The 14443-nt window shown below is 32.9% G+C and overlaps 1 long non-coding RNA gene across 2 annotated transcripts; it reads right to left on the minus strand.

Annotated features, from left to right (window-relative positions):
- Window positions 1-5146: 5146 nt before the first annotated feature.
- On the minus strand, window positions 5147-8731 carry LOC112797342 (uncharacterized). Of its 2 annotated transcripts, none has more exons than XR_003199734.3 (5): window positions 8047-8731; window positions 7840-7972; window positions 6418-7085; window positions 6137-6267; window positions 5147-5513 (listed from the first exon to the last, which is right to left on the minus strand). It is a non-coding gene; the product is annotated as an uncharacterized lncRNA (long non-coding RNA). The 2 variants fall into 2 exon arrangements; XR_003199735.3 differs by having other exon boundaries at window positions 7840-7975; window positions 8047-8694.
- Between the last annotated feature and the right edge of the window lie 5712 nt (window positions 8732-14443).

Here is a 14443-nt window from a genome sequence, read left to right on the forward strand (position 1 = left end):
TCTCTCTTCTCTCTCTAGTTTCGATCATGTTAGGAAGAAGAAGAAGCAAGCAAGCAATCAGAGGTGAAGTATAGTAGCAGTGAAGCTATGAACAAGCAAGAGGCCAAGGTGATGATGGCTCTTGCAAAAAGAAGATCTACAGTATGGTGTGGCTGAGATCTTTGCCACTTATGGTAAGATGTGGTGAAGAAGTCTCAGGCTCACCATGCCTAGAAATGGTGAAAGATCCAACTCGGTCAGAGGAGAAAATCCCTTGGGTATGGCTCATTTTGATCAACCATCACAGAAGGTAGCTACTGTAGCTACGTGAAGGAGAAAGCAGAAGTGGAGCAGATGGAGCTGTCAAGCATCAAGGACTCATCAAGGGTCAAGAATCTTTCTTGGGGAGCAAGTCAAGATGGAAGGTCCAGATTGATGAAGCTTGGTGAGAAGGGATGAGAGAGAGGTAATTGCATGTTGGTTTTTGCATTCGGTTCCCTCTCTTCTCTCTCTGTCCGAACCGGTTTATTGATTAAAGAAGAAGAAGTTGGCTCAGCTGGACTGTTTCAACCTTGGAGGCTTTTCCTTCTATAATAAGGGTGAACATCCAAGACTTGAAGCAGGGAGAAAAGAGTGTAAAGCATAGAGTTCTTATAGCTACCCAAGCTAGCAGAATTTCTCCTCCTTCAATGGGTTTTAAGTTGTATTTTTCTATATAGTTTTGTCTGTCTTGAGTCTCATGGTAAAAGGGCAAAAAGGTGTGAGTTTTTTGTAAGAAAAAGCCATAGAGCAGAAAAAGGCAGAGTATACAAAATTTAAGGAAAAAGCCATAGATGTCCTAAGAGGTCATTTGTACATATGTGTTGTGTTTCATGATTCTGTGGAAATTCCCTTGCAAGTTGGGTTAGCACTTAGCATTTGAAAGCTTGGCAGGTGACCAAGTCAAGTTCAGGATTGGGGTTAGATTCTGGACTTGTCCCGTATAGGAAGGGTAGTTCCTAGAGAGAATTGTGTTTGTAATCTGTATGATTATAGTGAAATTTCATCATAGTTGTGATAGAGACTGGATGTAGGGTGCATTGCACTTAGCAGCTGAATCAGGATATTTCTTGGTGTGATTCTCTCTCTCTTCTACTCCATTTCTGTTTCTGCTGCATAGGATACAAATCTGAAAAATATCTCTTGCCTGGTTACGAGACAAAAAGAAAATGTATCTTGGCTAGATACGAGACAAAAAGCAAAAATATCTCCTCAAAGCATTCTGAAAGGCAGCTCGTGTTATTAAGCGAAAAAGGGGCTAAGATTCAACCCCTTCTTTCTCTTAGTCATTGATAACCGTCAGAATTCATCACATTACTTCAGCTCAACTAGTTTGACACATTAGTTTTACAATGTGATTACATTGTAAGACTTGGAAGCATATAATTCTATCAAGTTCTTTCCAATGGCAATTTCAATATTCTGTAAAAATTCGTGGATCCTGAATAGTCGAATTGGTGTCTTCACAGGTTTCTTTAACGGATATAGTTGGTGGTGTTCTCTTGCAATCTCCTTTCTTGCGTGATTTTGACGAACGGGAGATATTTTGCTTGTAACTTTACCCAGGAAAAAGACAGGATAGAAATGTTTGTTTGCATTATTATAGGTTTAATTTTCTTTAAAGTTTTAAGTGTGTTTGGATATAACTTTTTAAAATAGTATTGTTACCAAAGCAAACAAAATTTTAAGGTTTCAAACATAATATTATCTTTTAAGCATGTATTTAAACTGTCTTGTCATTCACATATAAGAACAAATAAGATGGATCTTTTGTTGTTATCTAGTCTTTGTTATGCAAAAAATGATTTCTCTCAGAAAAAATAATTATCTGTTAAGTTAACAAAATATTTGTATTGGTCAAATATAGTGTTATTCTTTTGTAACAAAAATATGGAACTAGGAACAAGTTAGGATAAAGTAAGATGGAAATATATGGGGTTGTGCAGAATCATTGTTTTTGTTTAATGGAGTATTCTGCTTTAATGACTTGACAAGTTTTTAGAAAGAATATGGTGTTTATAGTAGATATAAGTGGAAGCATGAAGGGAAGTCCTCTTGAAAGCACAAAGAATGCGTTAATAGCATCCCCTTCCCATCTAAATGCACAAGATACATTTAACATAATAGCTTTCAATGGAGAGTTCTATTCATTTTTTGGATTGATGGAACTGGCTACGGTAGAAAAACTTTTGAGTGCTACCAAGTGGGTTGAAGCTACTTTTATTGCAAATGGTGGTACGAACATCTTGAATCCTTTAACTCAGGTAATTCTCATTTGTTGACAATTTTAATATTATGCACAAAACATTCTTCTCTTATTGCATGACTTGTTGATTAAACCTAACTGATATTCTATTGTTTCATGGCAGGGCATATGAGCGTATTGTTCTTATGCATTATAGAGAAACAAGTGAGGTGACTCTTCATAACTTGATTCTCAATAAACATGATAATACTACTTTGTCATATTGATATTTCTCTTTATTTAAATGGTTCATGCTAGATCCCGAGCAGTTTATATTTCTTCTATAAGTTTAGTATGGTGGTTTTTCTTTTCTTTGCTATTGGTATTAACATGACATTTACTATTTCTATTGATCCATCTCTCTGTTCTCTCTTGTTTTCTGGTTCTGAAATGAAATATAGTTCAATGATAAAAACACTGATATAAGAGAAATACATTAAGATTACTGGTGCTGCTGGCACACCAAGGTTTGAGGTTTATGCAATGTTCTGAAAACCGGTTCGAACTAGCCGGTCGAACCGAGAACTGACAACAAATACGGTTCGAACAAAAGGCAAAACTGCCAAATTCAAAAATCGTAGTTGAAGCGTCAAACCGACCGGGAACCGGTCAGTTGAACCGAACCGTGACCCGGCCAGTTTTTAAAAATTTGCCAAAAACGCTACATTTTGCCCACAGATCTAGAAATGAACCCTAGCCTTCAGTCTTTAGTCTTCACCCAGCCCCCACTCTCGAGCCTCCACCCTCCAGCCCTCTACTCTCACCCCTCGCACTCAGTTCCCACGCCTCGAGTCTCCACCTCGAGCTTCCAGCGCAACCTCCGTCCAGCCACCGCAGCCGTCGCAAGTTCCGTGGAAGTCACTCACCGTCGCAAGTTCCTGGAGCCAGCTTGGAGATTTGCACAGCCCTTTCCATCGTGAAGTCAGCCGTTGAAATCGCAGCCACCGCCACCACTCCTTGCCGTCGCGAGTGTCTTCCCGCCGGCGTCAGCACTGTTTTACCCTTCCACCCCAACCACTGTTCCTGTAGCCGCCAGCTCTGCATTCTTTCCTGTCTTCCACTAACCCTAGGTATAAATCTAATTTGTTGTAATAATAATTATTGAAGTATGATTGATTGTTGGTTCTAACTTCTAAACCTTACTGTTATTACTTGAAGTATGATTAATTGTTGCTTCTACATTCATCATTTCATTCAACAACACCATTCGTATACAGACCGGGTCAACACCCATTTGAAGCATTATTAAATGATTAATTGTTGAAGCTGATTGCTTGAAGGCTGAAGCATAATTAATTGTTGAAAAACGGTTTGCTTGAAGCATGACTAAATGATTAATTGTTGAAGCATGATTAATTGTTTGGATGTTGTTTGTTGAGATTATTGGGTAGTGAGTTTCTGTGATATTGTGATTGGATTGTATTGTTATTGCTCTGTTGTGTCTGTTCTGAAACTGATTAGTGAGTTTTTGAATGTGAAATCAATTAAAGAAATTGATTTTGTGTTGTCGAAATTATTGCTAAAATGGGTTTGTTACTCTGTTGCTGCTGTTTTTTAATTTATGAGTATACTGTTTTTGAATTTTTGTTGATAGATTAATTGATTTCAGAGTTTAGGGTGATTATTTGTTGTTATGTTTTAATTTTAAACCAAATTGATGCTTTAAAAAAATTAACAAACAGCATATGTCCCATGTTATTGATTTAGAGCAAGGAAATCATGAAGATGATGCTGTTGTTTGAGGTCTTGGGAGTGTTGTTGATGATGGTAGTGTATTTCTCTTATGCAGAAGATGGTGGTTCAAGCCACTTTCATTTCTAATGTTTTTTACTTTATTCTTTAACTGCAAAATTTGGTTTATGTTGCTTTTTAATGCTAAATTTGATTGATTCTATGGATATTTAGACACCCTTTTGTTTATGATTCATGGAATTGAGAATTGGATTGTTTGGTACTGCTCTATCTGTATACTTATTCTATATCTTGGTGTTGAGTCTCACAAATATTCTCAATTACTTACAGCTGTGATTTCCTTCTTGAATGAAATTTTATTTTTCCAAAAGAAATCGTAGAGGATTAGGATTGTGGATTTTTTAATTGAGTGATGAATGTAAAGCTGAAGATGATGATGACAAAAGTGCTTGAAAACATATATTTTATGAGAGTTTAAAAAAATTTGAGTTTGTAAATTGATAAGATCATATAGTTTGTGTGTTTATTTATATTTTATTTATTATTTCATTATAAAACGGTTTTTTCGGTTCAACCACGGTCGAACCGGTTGAACCTATAAACCAGTGAACCAGTAGTTAGAGCGGTTCGATCACCGGTTCGGTTTTCAGAACCTTGGGTTTATGTAAGTGATTTTGGATGGGGAATACCAACACTACAAAAATAATCACTTTTAACGGCAATTTATTTTACTTTTAGCGGCAATAAAAATAGCCGCTAATACATTTACCGGCAATTAGACATTAGCCGTCTTACGCGTTGTCGCTAAAAAGTTTTAGCGGCAATTATAACATTTTCTGGTAAAAACCTTTTTAATGGCCGCAAAAAGTATATAAATTTTAGCGGCCATTTTTTTGGCAATTTATATGGCCACCAAAAGTATTTCTAAGATTGCAATGCTATTCACTTTTAGTGGCCATTACTATTGCCGCCAAAACCTATTTTACCAGCAATTTATATGACCACTAAAAATAATTCTAAAATTATAATGTTATTCACTTTTATTTGCCACTACTATTACCGCTAAAATCCTAAAACTTTTTTAAATATACTCATTCTTTTAGAAATAACAACCTATCCTTTTTCTAACATTTCAAGTTATTTTACCAATAATTATTATTATTGTACATAATATAAATATACTAAAATTAATTACTACAAAATGGAATATTTTATTAAATTCAAAATATTTAAACAAAAATTTCTCTTGAAAAGTAATAAAACATAATACAAATTTAAACAACACAAATACTACAAGGAAAAGAAAGGACTTAAAAGTAAATCTACATTATATACACAAATTGCTGGGGCATGTAGGAATTGGGAGTCTTAGCCACAATCTCTTCAGCCTTCTGAAGGGCTCCTTTCATTCCCTTTGCAAGGTCAGTCAGAACCAACTCAACCCCAAAAGCCAACAGAGTGATTCTTCTTTCGAGACTCATCGAAGCAGGCATTGTAATTTTGACCTTGTAACCCTTGGCTGCGGCCATGAAAGCTAATTCGATGCCAGTATTTTCACCTGTTGGTTCAATCAGAACACTTTTCAGCAAAATATGAGAAGAGCCGCATGCAAATAAGAAACAAATCAGATCATACATCTAAATAACCAACACTATCTTCCATCAATCCACATCCTAGCTAGTTCTGCATCTCAGTTTTAACAGAAAGTAATAAACAGTAACACCATTCAATCAAAGCTAAAATCTCTTCCAAACTTGAACAAATATCTTTATGTTATGAAAGCTTTTCACAGAACATGTATTTGAATTTGGGCTTACGTATATAGTATGTTCCCTCGTGATAACTGTATACATCAGAATTAAAGTGATGGCGGTGGAAAAAAGAAAGTAATAAAATAATGCTCAGAAAAACTTTAGTAATCCCTTCTCCCTGCCCGACCCTTATTCATTGCACTCCCTGTAGCCAAATAAATCTATACAAGTTAGCTATAAGAACTTGCTTTTTACAACCTAAAATTGTTGAAAAGTGAGTGTATATTATTATAAAAACTATGCAGATTAATATATATGTGTAAATAAAGGACTACTTAGCGTTTGAAAAATTTAATTTATACATATAAAAAATTTAAAGAATCCTAGAAAATATATAAAGCATACAACTAATAATATATGACTTCATTACCATTATTATTGGACCAAGTGAAGCCCGCTTGAGGGACAATATCAGCTTGTGAGAAAGCTGGAATTTGAAGAAAAGGATGTCACAGCCTTAACTCCTACGGGCAAATGGTAAGAGATTAGACAATCTCTTCTCTGCAGAGAAAAAAGAGGTTTTAATGACCTTGTTTCAACAACATGTTAATACGCATGTTTCAAAGCAATAAAATGAAAAGCACTTGTTTTTCTTTTAATAGCAAATGCTCAAATTCGCAAATAAATTGAATAAAAAGAGAACAAACTTACAAATATGAATTCCATCCCCAATCTTTCCCAGTCGATGATGAGTACCCTACTCTGTTCAGGAGTTAACAATTAATCAATCATGCACTTCTACTCCAATAAAAAAATGAAAGGCAATTAATCTAATAAAATAATTCACAGACTATAGTTTCTTTTAGTATTTGTAGTTAAAAGGAGATAGTGGCAAGCTTCAAAGATATAAAGACATGACAGAAATTCCAATACACATAGAAAATGGAGGTGCAATCCTTTGTATAAGACAAATATATGGCAATAGCAAACAACAGGAAATTTAAGTAACTTTCTTAAAGATATTCCTAACTAACAATGGGCAAATTCAAAATGGAACTCCTTTTGTACTCTATGCCTTCTTTTTTCTTCTTCTTTTTTTTTAATTAGTACAAGTAGCTGATTAAGATAAATTGACAGAATTACAAAGTGTAATTAGGACGAAAAAGTAATATTCTCTAAACTAAAGTGTTAACGCCTTGCTTGATTTCCTTTAATTTCCATCTTCAACTTGCTTTTCCATGAAGTCAAACATCTCTCCATAACACATGGTGACAAGTGCATAGATGAGTCATAGTAGCAAAGCAATGTAACCAATGATATAGGCACATTGATGATGAAGAACCCTAGAAATTGACCAGCCATGAAGATCCACAAAAGTGCTTCAAAAGCAATCAATAAAGAGATATTAGGAGATAATATCTATGTATTTACAATCTTAAAAAACAAAAGACTTCACAAGTAATTTAATACTAAACTAGAATAATAACTGTTACTTTTCAAACTAAGGAACCTAGGAAGTTAACAGCCAAACTAGAGGAGCACTAGGTGAATTTGAGCTAGGAAAAAGCTAATAGAATGCAGAATCAAGGCAAATTCAAAATACAATATATGAATAAAAGAAAAAAAATAAGAATAAAAACAAAACAAAAATTAAATATAGTCAAAGCTCCAAATCAAATGAAGCAAAGCAAACATGTTTGAAGTCTGCATTACTATTTTATTTCAAGTTTTGTTCATTTTAACTTCAATTACACAATAAACTAGTTAGCTATAGTAATAATAAACTTTCCTATTCAATTCAATCATATATGCTACCTTTATGTCTCTTACCTATTATTAGGATAAGAAACAATGATTTTCTTTTAAAAATTAAAATAAAAGTACAAAAGAATTATTACACACTGCAGTAGAGGATTAATCGAACATATAAATTAGGAATATATGTAACACCTTATTCTTTCTCGTAATAAGACTTTATATTTTCATGACCATTTTCATGACTCAAACTATATTGCAAGACAAATATTAAGTTTACAAACAAATGAATAAAAATTTTATGATTACACAAACCCTAAAATTGAAACTTAACATACAGTAAGATAGAGACTCAAAGGAATAAGCATAAAGGTTTACCTTGATTTCCTTAGATGGATGAAGCATTTCGTCGAACAGGTCGGATGCATAAAGACACAAATGCAAAAGTTCAATCATAATTGTTTCACTTAGCTGCTCTGTTCGTGATGGAGAAATAGAGGAACAAAAAATCCTGCTGAATTTCAGAATTAGCAAAAATATAAAATGGAAAACAAAAAATCGAAAACATAAAGGGAGAAGATCTACCGGTGGTGACGATCTTGTCCGTCTACGCGCAAGACCGGCGGCGGTGCAGTGTTATAGCGACATCTTCGTTCGCGAAGAGGCGATTTTTCTCGATCTCAGAGGTTTGGGCGTTGCTACCAGATCTAGACATCAGCTATGTCTTCTCTTCTGAACCTTTGTTTCTGAATCAAAATTAGGTAAACTCTAATTTCTGAACTTGCAGTTATAAAATTACGAAAAAAATAAGCTAGGTTGGAAGAGAAAAGGATTCAGATCGCAAATCAGACTGAGATGAAAAGTGAGAAGAAATTCGAGCGATGAAGATGGAATAATTGGTGCGTAGTTCTCAGAATTCAGAGAAAATGAGGCGATGAGAGAGTAGTTTGAGTGAGGGAAAGCAGTGAGATGGTGAGAGGGGGCAGACGTTTCACAGTTTCAGGTTCAGTTGTTTTTATTATTTTAAAATTTTAGTATTTTTTTAGTCGCAATAGTTTAAATGGCCATTATAGGCTATAGTATTAATGATAAATGTATAATTGTCGTTAAAAATTTGTTTTAAAAAGAGAAATTGTGACAATAATATTATTGCCACTAAAAATTTGACGCTAAACATTATTTTTCCTGTAGTGCAAAGAAAATAGACATGGTATCTATTAATAGAACTGGTGCAATTTTTCTCTCAGATAGCAGAGATGGTGATGGTCTTGATAGCAATGTGATAACTTTATTGATATATTGATATGGTTGATATATTTAGTAGGGCTGTCAAACGGGCTAGCCCGGCCCATTTAGGCCCAGCCCATTAAGCCCATGGGTTAAACGGGCTGGCCTATTTAAGCCCGCTTTATTCGCGGGCCAAAATTTTTTAGCCCGGCCCATTTATAGTCAGCCCGATGGGTTAAACGGGCTAGCCCGTTTATCATTTTATTTTATTTTTTGAAAAATATTTTGACAAAAAATACCACTTTTAGGTCAAAAACCATTTAAAAAAAATTTTTTTTTAGTTGATGGGTCGGATTTTCGGGTCGGATTGGGAAAAATATTAGCTGAAAGTGTTACTTTTTTTTTTAAAAAATGAAAAAAAAATTAAACGGGCCACCCGTTTAGCCCGCGGGCTAGCCCGTTTAACCCGTCATTTTTTTCGGGTTAATCGGGCTCAGCCCGTTTAGCCCGAAATTTAAACGGGCTTAATTTTAGGGGCAAAGCCCGCCCATTTAAACGGGTAAACGGGCTGGCCCGATGGGTTTAGCCCATTTTGACGGCCCTAATATTTAGAGATACTCAAAAATGCAGCTATATTGAATATTCAGATAGGTTAATCACATTCTGAAAATAGGTTTATGGTCTTGAATATTTAGAGATACTCAAAAATACAGTTATATTGATATGCTTGATAATAATCTGGATATGGAGCATAATGAGATCTTAGAGTAATTTATAAAGACAAAGATTTATTCTGAATTATTTGTAAAATATATCTATAAGTAGTTCATTTGCATCTTATAAAACTTTTTTTTTATTTCTACAAACATTGAGAATACTTATTTATATGTTAAGATGATTGAATTCTTTGATTACTAATGAACCAAGGAATGAATCCAAATATTAATAGTAGAAGCAAAATATTCACTCCTTGGATGAAAATCGTCTTCGAGCTCTCGTTCATGTCCTCGACTTGGTAATTCCCCATTTCCCCCTTGGTAATTCACCGCCATTAGTAGTTTCCTTCATTCTAGTATTGATTGGTTGTTAATATTACTGAGGATCATCTTAGTTCCACTTTGATCCATTGTACAACTGCACAAGTATGTTATCTTCTAATTTCACTGGTACACCTAAACTCCATCATTACGATATGGAACTCTTTGATTTACACCAACTTGATTGTAATTGAAAGGGTCAAGAATTTTGAAGTTTGCACGCCTATCCATTAAATTTGTATATTTAAGTGTGTATTTTTTGATTATCTACAAATATACTTCATTTGATTAGTTTGTGTCCATAAATTATCTAAATGAAAATTATGGCTATTAAAATATAATAATATATGGTTATTAAAATCGACGGCAATGTTGTTGTTTTTAAAATTTAATATAGACAAAAATCGATGATAATGTTGTCGATTTTTAATGTAAAATAGACAAAAAAATGTAAAAATATGTCGGTAATTTAATAATTAAATCAACGGTTAATTTTTCAGTTTTAATAAATCAAATATCGACACAAGCATCGTCGATTTTAGATAATATTATCGACCATCAAAGTGTCACTTTTATTAAATATGTAAAAATCTTAAACCTATATTATAGACACCGTAGCTGTTAATTTTATTGAAAGTTTATCGGCAATCTGAAAAGCCGTCGATTTTATTTGTTTTTTGAAAAATCGACACGTTTTAAAGCAATTTTATTAGTTTTTTAAAAAATCAACATGTTTTAAAGCGACAGCTAATATCGTCGATTTTACCATCGATTTTTAATATTATCGATGGTTTTACCTTCGATTTGGCTGTCAGTTTTAACGGTATTTCTTGCAGTGTACGTAAAATATTAAGTAGAATTACATATTTAAAGCATTTATTTTCTTATACACGTTTAGTATTATTGACAAAGAAATGTTATTATTATTATTATTATTATTATTATTATTATTATTATTATTATTATTATTATTATTATTATATTAAATAATTTAATTTTTAATTATTGATAAATTGAAAATATATTAAAATTATATGACATACTATTATATTAGTAGAATTTTTTGTCAAATACTTAGATATATTACTGATAAAATAAATTCATAAATATTAAAAAATGAAATTAAAATTAAAAAATAAAAATTACATATCTAAATAAAATAGAGTTAACGAATAAAGTGAGATTAACTTTTAATTTTTTTTGAAATAAAACTAATTAAATTATAATATTAAATTAAACTATTTAAATTATATTTAAGTTATTTAATTCTAGACATTAGATGCGTATACATTAGAATCATTTTCATAACAACAATTAATAGAAATAGTTTGATCTATTTGAATATGTAAAATTTGTGCAAATCATCAGATTATTCTCTTGTTAAATAAGCTTCATTATCTGCTATCCATGTAATGCAGCATGACAAGAATATTCATATTTAGCTCAATGATAAATTCAATTCCCCTTAAAAAAGATAATTTTATCCACATTCTATTAGATTGGTCTGCGTTGAACTCTTACATTCATATAATTATTAGCACCCAAAATAACAAAACAACTTGAAATGGAACATGACAAAAACAACTTGGAATGGAACATGACAGATGTGGTACATTATAAATGATTGCAGTACAAGATAATTTTACTATAAGATAAAAGAAAAAAATTGAGTAAAAATACTTATTATATAATTAAAAGAATATAAGTAAGATTGAATTCATAAAAGGGGACAACAGGGGACAACATTCTAATTTACACCTTAAAAAGGAACAATTCTGATTAAAAAAAATATATAGTATTATTCAATCATGTTATATGTACACTAAAATCAGATATTAAAATTAGCTATTAGTATAAAATACATATTAAAATATAAAATATATATTAAAAATGAGTTAAACAATACATGTATTTATATATAAATACATATATAATGGCTGATTTTTGTAACTAATTTTAGTGTATAAATAGTATTTTATTATTATTATTATTATTATTATTATTATTATTATTATTATTATTATTATTATATGAAATAATTCAAAAATTCAAAAATTTTAGAAAAAAACTTTGACTCTAAAATTTATACTCATGAACAGTAAATAAAACACTCTATATATACTATTTACCGACATATAAAAAGAATAATTATAATTATTAAAAAGATATGATATAAAATATTGATCTTATCATAATTAATTATTAAATATTGATAAATATAATTATTTAAAATTAATACTTTTTAGAAATAAGAAACAAAAGAAAGAAACAAATATATTGGCATCAAAATGCGATATATCATCATGTTTGACAACAAAATATAATCTGTTATAGAATAATATAATATTTTAATCTAATTTAGGATTCAAATTACATGATCTAAATCTAAAAATATTAATAAATGATATTTAGATTATAATTTATGTAAATAAATTTATTTGATCTTTTCTCTCCTTCAAATAATAGAAATAGATAAACTAAAAAATAGTTATGATTTGTATATCTAAATAGAAATAAGCTAAAATAAAATAAATCATGTTATGAAATTACTCATCCCAAAAGTTTAAGCTGATGGGAGAAGGTAACATTAATGGTTAGATCTCTAACACTCCCCTTCAAACAAGAACCTCTTTTTGGGTTTGTTTGATTTTGTATAGGCCTTCTTTTCTCTTTTATTTGCCTTATGCTATTTTTTTACTTTTGGATTCACCAAGGATCAAACTCTTGACCTTTCAGACATAGAGCTCTAATATCATGTTAGGTATCAAGAACCTAAATCAAACACTTAGAGAGCTAATAGAAGATTATTGCTACTCACACAGTAGCAACAACAACAATTAAGTATTCAGTAGCAACAAAACTACTACAATTAAGAAACAATTCAAAAATAAACACACACAGCAGCAACAGCAATTGAGAATCAATCTTGAGACTACCATTCGGCAGCAATAACAAAGACCAAATAATTCAGAAGTCATTACACAACAACAACAACAACAATATAAACTTTTTTTGCCAATCAGAGCATCAACACTTCAAAGACCAGCAGCAGCTTCAGCAACCCCCATCCCAATACCTATAAATGACATTGAAATTGTTGTGCCACATGATGAAGAAGCACCTCCAACAGCACCAACAATAAATACACACTCTATGGTCACCAAAAGTAAAGTTGGTATCTTCAAACCAAGAGTGTTTCTAGTCAGTGTAGAGCCAAGGAATGTATAGCAAGCACTTCAATCCCCTGAATGGAAGGCAGCTATGAATTTGGAATATGAAGCCCTGTTGAAAAACAAAACATGGGAACTAGTCACTCTCCTTCCTAATAGAGAAGCAATAGGAAGTAGATGGGTATTTGATGAGCGGATAATTTGTATACTTTTTGGCATTGTTTTTAGTATGTTTTTGGTATGATCTAGTTAGTTTTTAGTATATTTTTATTAGTTTTTAGTTAAAATTCACTTTTCTGGACTTTACTATGAGTTTGTGTATTTTTCTGTGATTTCAGGTATTTTCTGGCTGAAATTGAGGGACCTGAGCAAAAATCTGATTCAGAGACCAAAAAGGACTGCAGATGCTGTTGGATTCTGACCTCTCTGCACTCAAAGTGGATTTTCTGGAGCTACAGAAGCCCAATTGGCGCGCTCTCAACGGCGTTGGAAAGTAGACATCCTGGGCTTTCCAGCAATATATGATAGTCCATACTTTGCCCAAGATTTGATGGCCCAAACCGGCGTTCAAAGTCACCTCAAGAAATCCCAGCGTTAAACGCTGGAACTGGCACCCAAATGGGAGTTAAACGCCCAAACTGGCACTAAAGCTGGCGTTTAACTCCAAGAAGAGTCTCTGCACGAAAATGCTTCATTGCTCAGCCCAAGCACACACCAAGTGGGCCCGGAAGTGGATTTTTATGTCATTTCTGTACATCTTAGGCTACTAGTTTTCTATAAGTAGGACCTTTGACTATTGTATTAGAAATCTTTTGATCACTTTAGATCTCTAGATCATCTTTGGACATTGTGTTCTTAGATTATTGGGAGGCTGGCCATTCGGCCATGCCTAGACCTTATGCTTATGTATTTTCAACGGTGGAGTTTCTACACACCATAGATTAAGGTGTGGAGCTCTGCTGTACCTCGAGTATTAATGCAATTACTATTGTTCTTCCATTCAATTCCGCTTGTTCTTGTTCCAAGATATCACTTGTTCTTCAACTTGATGAAGGTGATGATTGACACTCATCATCATTCTCACCCATGAACAAAGTGACTGACAACCACTCTTGTTCTACAAGCAACTAAGGCCATAGTGAATATCTCTTGGATTCCTGATTGCACGATGCATGGTTGATCGCCTGACAACCGAGTGCTCGCCTGACAAACGAGCCAACCATTCCGTGAGATCAGAGTCTTCGTGGTATAGGCGAGAACTGATGGCGGCATTCAAGAGAATCCGGAAGGTCTAACCTTGTCTGTGGTATTCTGAGTAGGATTCAATGACTGAATGACTGTGACGTGCTTCAAACTCCTGAGGGCGGGGCGTTAGTGACAGACGCAAAAGAATCACTGAATTCTATTCCGGCCTGATTGAGAACCGACAGATGAATTCCGCTATGCTGTGACAGAGCATATGCAAATCGCTTTTACTGAGAGGATGGGAGGTAGCCACTGACAACGGTGAAACCCTTGCTTAAGCTTGCCATGGAAAAGAGTAAGAAG

This window comes from Arachis hypogaea, chromosome 4 (genome assembly GCF_003086295.3).
Source record: "Arachis hypogaea cultivar Tifrunner chromosome 4, arahy.Tifrunner.gnm2.J5K5, whole genome shotgun sequence".
Taxonomy (NCBI): domain Eukaryota; kingdom Viridiplantae; phylum Streptophyta; class Magnoliopsida; order Fabales; family Fabaceae; genus Arachis; species Arachis hypogaea.